General features: G+C 36.6%; 1 long non-coding RNA gene across 1 annotated transcript; it reads left to right on the top strand.

Moving 5' to 3' along the window:
• Positions 1-5,834: 5,834 nt before the first annotated feature.
• On the top strand, positions 5,835-7,089 carry LOC131432121 (uncharacterized). Its single transcript, XR_009229788.1, has 3 exons — positions 5,835-6,119; positions 6,213-6,426; positions 6,496-7,089. It is a non-coding gene; the product is annotated as an uncharacterized LOC131432121 (long non-coding RNA).
• The last annotated feature ends 519 nt before the right edge of the window (positions 7,090-7,608 follow it).

Below are 7,608 nucleotides of genomic sequence, written 5' to 3'. Positions count from 1 at the left end.
ATCTTGTAATGGTCCTTGAAGATCGGCAGCTTTGGGTCCTATAATAGACACAACGCTGTCGTCGGCAAGTTGTCTTAGCGTGCAAGATGTATTGATACATTCATCAATGTTGTTCACGTAAAAATTGTATAAAAGGGGGCTTAAGCATGAGCCCTGAGGAAGACCCATGTAACTGAATCGTATTGTCGACAAATCACCATGCGCGAAATACATGTGTTTCTCGGACAATAGATTATACAAAAAGTTATTCAAAACTGGCGAAAGACCATGCTGATGCAACTTCTCAGACAGGATATTTATAGAAACTGAGTCGAAAGCCCCCTTGATATCTAGGAAAACTGATGCCATTTGTTCTTTACGAGTAAATGCCATTTGAATTTCTGTTGAGAGCAACGCAAGACAATCGTTCGTTCCTTTCCCCTTGCGGAAGCCAAATTGTGTATCTGAAAGCAAACCATTAGTCTCGGCCCAATTGTCTAGGCGAAATAGAATCATTTTTTCGAACAATTTTCGGATACAGGAAAGCATAGCAATCGGCCTATACGAATTGTGATCGGAGGCTGGTTTCCCTGGTTTTTGAATGGCGATCACTCTCACTTGTCTCCAGTCGTGACATATTGAACAATAATTATCTAATCACTATAGTCTGGGTCCCGGCTCATTGCTCCATTCCTGGCAATGAAAGAGCCGATATTTTAGCCAAACGTGGTGCTATTGAGGGTGAAATTTATGAGCGACCGATTGCTTTCAACGAATTCTATAGCTCGTCTCGCCAAAGAACACTTGCCAGCTGGCAAGCTTCTTGGGATAGAAATGATCTGGGTCGGTGGATGCACTCAATTATTCCGAAAATATCGACAAAGGCATGGTTCAGGGGACTGGATGTGAGTAGGGATTTCATTCGTGTGATGTCCAGACTCATGTCCAATCACTACACGTTAGATGCACATCTCCTTCGAATTGGGCTCTCCAAGACTAATCATTGTGCTTGCGGAGAAGGTTATCGGGATATTGATCATGTCGTTTGGACATGCGTGGAGTATCGTGATGTCAGATCTCAACTAATAAATTCTTTGCGTACCCAAGGTAGACTATCCAATATCCCAGTTCGAGACATTCTTGCTTGTCGTGACCTTTCATACATGAAACTTATTTATCATTTCATAAAGAAAATTGGAGTTTCAATTTAATAAAGGCCCCTTTTAAGACTTAGCTCTGATCCCAGCTGCGTCCATGAGTTCAACCAATAGCTAAATTAGAATAAAAATTATGTAATGATACAAACAAACTCGAAACAGTTTATGAAATTATCAACAAAATGTCAAAGCCGGATCACTGAGTTTGTAAGAAGCGGTGATGTTCTGATTGAAGATTCCAAAGCCAGTGGACCTGTTGATGTTTGATCCGTCAGTGTAAAACATCTTTTCACAGTTGACTGTTCTGAATTTGTTATTAAAAATATTTGGGGCCACTTGAGGGCGTACGTGATCCGGGATTCCACGAATTTCTTCTTTCATGGATGTGTCGAAAAACACAGTAGAATCAGAAGTATCCAAGAAATGAGCACGGTTGGGAATATATGAAGAAAGATTGATATTTTGAGCCATGAAATTAAAGTACAAGGACATGAAACGGGTCTGAGAATTGAGCTCGATAAGCCTTTCGAAGTTTTCAATCACCATCGGATTCAAGATGTCGCATCGGATTAGCAATCGATATGAGAGATCCCAGAATCGATTTTTCAACGGTAAGACGCCCGCGAGCACTTCGAGACTCATCGTGTGAGTCGACTGCATGCAACCTAAGGCAATACGCAAACAACGATACTGAATTCTTTCCAGTTTAATGAAATGGGTGTTCGCGGCGGATCGGAAGCAGAAGCATCCATATTCCATCACAGACAGTACCGTTGTTTTGTACAATCTTATTAAGTCTCCTGGGTGAGCTCCCCACCAAGTTCCAGTTATTGTACGAAGAAAATTTATTCTCTGCTGGCATTTTTGTTTCAGATAACTAATGTGACATCCCCAGGTGCCTTTGGAGTCGAACCAGACCCCGAGATATTTAAATGTGAAGACCTGAGCTATGGTTTCACCCCTTAGTTGAAGCTGTAATTGTGCTGGTTCTCGCTTCCTTGAAAATACAACCAACTCAGTTTTCTCCGTAGAGAACTCGATACCCATCTGAAGAGCCCATGATGACATGTTGTCTAGAGTATCTTGTAATGGTCCTTGAAGATCGGCAGCTTTGGGTCCTATAATAGACACAACGCTGTCGTCGGCAAGTTGTCTTAGCGTGCAAGATGTATTGATACATTCATCAATGTTGTTCACGTAAAAATTGTATAAAAGGGGGCTTAAGCATGAGCCCTGAGGAAGACCCATGTAACTGAATCGTATTGTCGACAAATCACCATGCGCGAAATACATGTGTTTCTCGGACAATAGATTATACAAAAAGTTATTCAAAACTGGCGAAAGACCATGCTGATGCAACTTCTCAGACAGGATATTTATAGAAACTGAGTCGAAAGCCCCCTTGATATCTAGGAAAACTGATGCCATTTGTTCTTTACGAGTAAATGCCATTTGAATTTCTGTTGAGAGCAACGCAAGACAATCGTTCGTTCCTTTCCCCTTGCGGAAGCCAAATTGTGTATCTGAAAGCAAACCATTAGTCTCGGCCCAATTGTCTAGGCGAAATAGAATCATTTTTTCGAACAATTTTCGGATACAGGAAAGCATAGCAATCGGCCTATACGAATTGTGATCGGAGGCTGGTTTCCCTGGTTTTTGAATGGCGATCACTCTCACTTGTCTCCAGTCGTGACATATTGAACAATAATTATCTAATCACTATAGTCTGGGTCCCGGCTCATTGCTCCATTCCTGGCAATGAAAGAGCCGATATTTTAGCCAAACGTGGTGCTATTGAGGGTGAAATTTATGAGCGACCGATTGCTTTCAACGAATTCTATAGCTCGTCTCGCCAAAGAACACTTGCCAGCTGGCAAGCTTCTTGGGATAGAAATGATCTGGGTCGGTGGATGCACTCAATTATTCCGAAAATATCGACAAAGGCATGGTTCAGGGGACTGGATGTGAGTAGGGATTTCATTCGTGTGATGTCCAGACTCATGTCCAATCACTACACGTTAGATGCACATCTCCTTCGAATTGGGCTCTCCAAGACTAATCATTGTGCTTGCGGAGAAGGTTATCGGGATATTGATCATGTCGTTTGGACATGCGTGGAGTATCGTGATGTCAGATCTCAACTAATAAATTCTTTGCGTACCCAAGGTAGACTATCCAATATCCCAGTTCGAGACATTCTTGCTTGTCGTGACCTTTCATACATGAAACTTATTTATCATTTCATAAAGAAAATTGGAGTTTCAATCTAATAAAGGCCCCTTTTAAGACTTAGCTCTGATCCCAGCTGCGTCCATGAGTTCAACCAATAGCTAAATTAGAATAAAAATTATGTAATGATACAAACAAACTCGAAACAGTTTATGAAATTATCAACAAAATGTCTGAAAATAACAGCTTATTTTATAATTGATAGAAGGTAATCGTTTGGTTCAAATAATATTTCCGAGTAGTTTTCATAATTAATGACGAGTTACCTAAGATGATATTTAAGCTATAAGAGAATATGTTTTAATAAATTCAAAACGTTGTGACTATGTTAGAATTAAATTAGAATAAGAATATTATGTAAAAGTGATGCTACGGCGAAGAAAAACTTATGTAAACTGCCTTAAGAAATAAACGTATTTATGGAAAAAAAAATTCAAACAATTTTTGATAAAAAGAAAAAAAACTGTTGAAAAAACAATCACTTACTACTTCAACCTAACCATCAGAAAATTTAAAAATAGTTTTAATAGATTTCAGCAATGATATTACACATCTGCCTAAAACAAAACTAAAAAGTCTGGATTTGGTATTCCGTATGAAAAATGTTAGGATCTACATAAGACCATAGAGATACTTTGAAAAAATCCGGATCGTATAAACAAAGTGCATTTCGGAGAAATTAGATAAGCTTATCATTCCAAGTCAAAAAAGGCGGGTGGGTTATGTGAGAGACATAACCGGATGTCGTGAATACGAAAACAACTGGCATGTTCCTTAACTCTTCCGAATATCAATTAGTTGATCAATTGTATGAATTACGCAATCATTCCACACAATACATCTGCTCGCAGTAGCGATAGAATCCAAACTGATCCAATTTTTGTTAAGAGGTTTCTTTTTACGTGCTTTCGTTTGTAGCTTTTTCACTAATGGGTGGTCCTAACGGCTATAAAAATAGCAGCATATTGAATTTCAATGTCAATTATTTCATTTTGGATTTGCATTTCATTGAAAGAAACCATCAGGATGGTGTACGGGATTTATTCCTGTCTTTCAAAAGGACCAAATTGTGGAACTCACTACGATATTATGCACTGTTCGGAACATTTTTCTCGAACGATTTGTTGTACAGCAGCAGATATTTTGTTCTCTTCCTCAGAACGCGTTCTGATTGGCTGGTGTTAACATGGGTCAAATGAGACAGGGTTTTCAATTTTTTTGACAGTTTCTACTATTGAAATACTTCAATGCTGTTGCTAAACACGTTTAAGTTGAAAAATTTCGATTCTATTGGTAGTTAGATTATATAAATCCTTTCACAGATCACTGAGATATGAGCTTTAAAAATACGAGAAAGGCAAACGCGCCTTACGAAATATTTTATTACGCCTCTTTGATACTCGTTTATATAAAATATTTCAGAAAAGTTTAATTTTGAATTATTTGACACAACTGAATTATGTCACACAACTGAAAATATTATCATAAAATTGTGATCATATTTCCGATGGAATGTAGCAAAAATTATGTTGATTCGTTAGATACAACAATATATATTCACGATCAAAAACTTATCACTCTCTCAGAGGGTAAATTTTGAAAAGTCGCCCCATAGTAAAGTAAGTCGTATTCACAACAAAAAGCTGAACATGCTTAGAAAATTATGAGCTTACACCGAATCACATTAAAATTTTATGTTAAACATCTAACCGATGGAAACTAAACGTAGCTGAAAGTTTAAGAATATATGTAAAAATAAACATTCCATGTTACCATTTATTTTAATGTAGCTTAGCAAAATGAATTATCTATAAGATGTAAAATGATTCACCTCTACTAGTACAACAGAAATAGCACCGCACTTTCCTTCCACTATTAGTATCTGTGTCTGTTACTATTTCGTGACATTAGTGGGAAATATTTATGAAATTTTTAATATTGTGGAAATTAATAAAATTTTTTTTCTTAAAAAGCTATCCACACAGCGCGAAAATAAACATTTTCTTCTGAATTTGATGTGATATTCGTATTTATCGGGTACTCAATTTGCTTAGTATTGAACGCCTTAAAAATTAAAAAATCATAATCAGAAGCAGATAAATATTCCTATAATATCGAAAAGCATACTGAAATCGAAAAGAGATATGGAATTTCTCTAGTTGATAACAAAACTTATTCTGAGTTTAATTTTACTGCCAAATAACAAAAACAGAATTGAAAAGTACACAGCAAAAAAAGTTGTAATAATCCTCGATGTAATTTCTACTAATGTGCTTGAAATAAAGACGTAATCGTTAATTGGAGACAATATTGCATTTTTCAATAGCGATAATACCCTTATCTTCTATTATTACAACAAAACAACGTACTGAATTAATGAACATCAAATTGATTGAATCTTGTATGCAAATCGACATAATATCACAATCGAAGTTATATAGTAAAAAATTTCCATCAAATAATGTAATATCAAGCATGAGAACGTCTATGTAATTCTGTTCGCGTAAAATTCTGTCCTATGAAATGCGTGTTATTAGACGCTTGGATTTATTAACACGTTGAAATTAATGCACATCTATACTTCCCCTAAAATTGTGTGATATTACACTATGGCGCGCATTATTAAATTAAAGTGTTTTTCCCCAGTGCAATGCTGTTTGTGTTAAACTTTGTGGGCCATTGAATGGCCGCTATTCGTGAGCTAAGAGCTAAACTCGTAAGTTCAGGAAAAACTTAGACCTTTACGTTTTCTGGGTAAGTAATATGAAATATTTTGTAATGAATAATATCATTAACGCTATAACTGCCACTGATTTAATGTTCAGAAAATTATTCATCTATTTCCAGCGCCGGTATCAGAGTTCGCCGTTTTTACAGAGGTATTTGGCCTTTTTAATTTTTTTTGATAATCCTTTGGCTTGTTCGCCGGTTTTACGAAGAAGGCCGGCCGCGTATTACCAAACGATTCAAAGTGACTAATCATACGCAAATCGCATCGAGACCCGCAACGCAGTGTGAGATTACGATTGAAAATTGCTGCAATATGAACGTATGCGAAACGGTATTATAAGCAATTGTTCTCTATCGGACTTAATCTAGATTTATCAAAAATTTTGGTTTTCATTTTCAGCCCTGTTTCGATACGAATCTTCTGCAGAAGGCATCATCGAAAGCAGATGATAAGCAGTACCTGTTGGACGACATCGAGAACATTGCCGGTTCCTATCGCAAGCTACCCAGCTGCAGTAATGAAAAGGGTCTACCCTAATCACTTGAAACTAAGACTGCTAGCGGGGATAGTATCCTCGATTGGTGGCTTGAATTCCTCTCTAAAGAGGCAGCTGTAAAAGTGCGATTAAAAAAGCGGATTTGCTTAGCGATGATGAAAATCGTTGCCCCCTAACTGAAATCAATCCAGACTTAGCAATATACAAATAGGTAGTTGTGAACTAATTTATGTGATTAGTTAATAGAAAAAATAAAGCTAAGGGCTGCAGGAAGGTTGCATTAGAAGAATGATTGGGCTAAGTAGTATATATTGCTTGTCGGTTTTAATTTTTTTTCATTTGTGGCGTGCGCACGTAAATTTGGTGCTTATGTGTTATTTTATTCGCCCATATACTCCGTCGAATTCACTAGTTTAAAATGTGTAATTTGCAATACGATTATTGATACCCGTATTTTGGTCATACAACACCACATCATGTTTTATTTTATTTTTTATTATCATCCGCCAGTGCTCTCCTAAACTTTAGAGTTCATTCAACTTTATTTTTTGAAGCTAAGACCAGTGAAAGGTACTCGATCGAAAGCAACTCTAGTAGGCCAACAGCAATGCATGGTCCGATCACTATTAATAAAATTAGCGAAACACGATAAATGTTAATCAAATTGAATCTGTAATTGAAACAAAAAATAAAATACGTTTTTGTTATTATTTTATCCTATTTGTTTTGTTTTTATATAAATTCCCACAATTTATGTTTTTGTAAATGTTTAAAATTATTTCACGAAATACATCGTTTGCAATTACGTTGTTTTAAATCACATTGTTTGTGGTCACATCGATTGCGTCACGCTATTTTTCATCACGTCGTGCTACATTACAATAAGTACAGTACATCTCCTTAATTACATCAATACTCATACGTCGTTTCAATAAGGCGTATAGGTGTGCTATATTACAACAATCTACTTAATCATTGATGTGCAGCGATTTTGATGTGATATCACAATTTATTTT

This window comes from Malaya genurostris, chromosome 2 (assembly GCF_030247185.1).
Source record: "Malaya genurostris strain Urasoe2022 chromosome 2, Malgen_1.1, whole genome shotgun sequence".
NCBI classification, from domain to species: domain Eukaryota; kingdom Metazoa; phylum Arthropoda; class Insecta; order Diptera; family Culicidae; genus Malaya; species Malaya genurostris.
The sequence above is the reverse complement of the archived record's forward strand: the minus strand, read 5'-3'. Positions and strand labels throughout refer to the sequence as shown.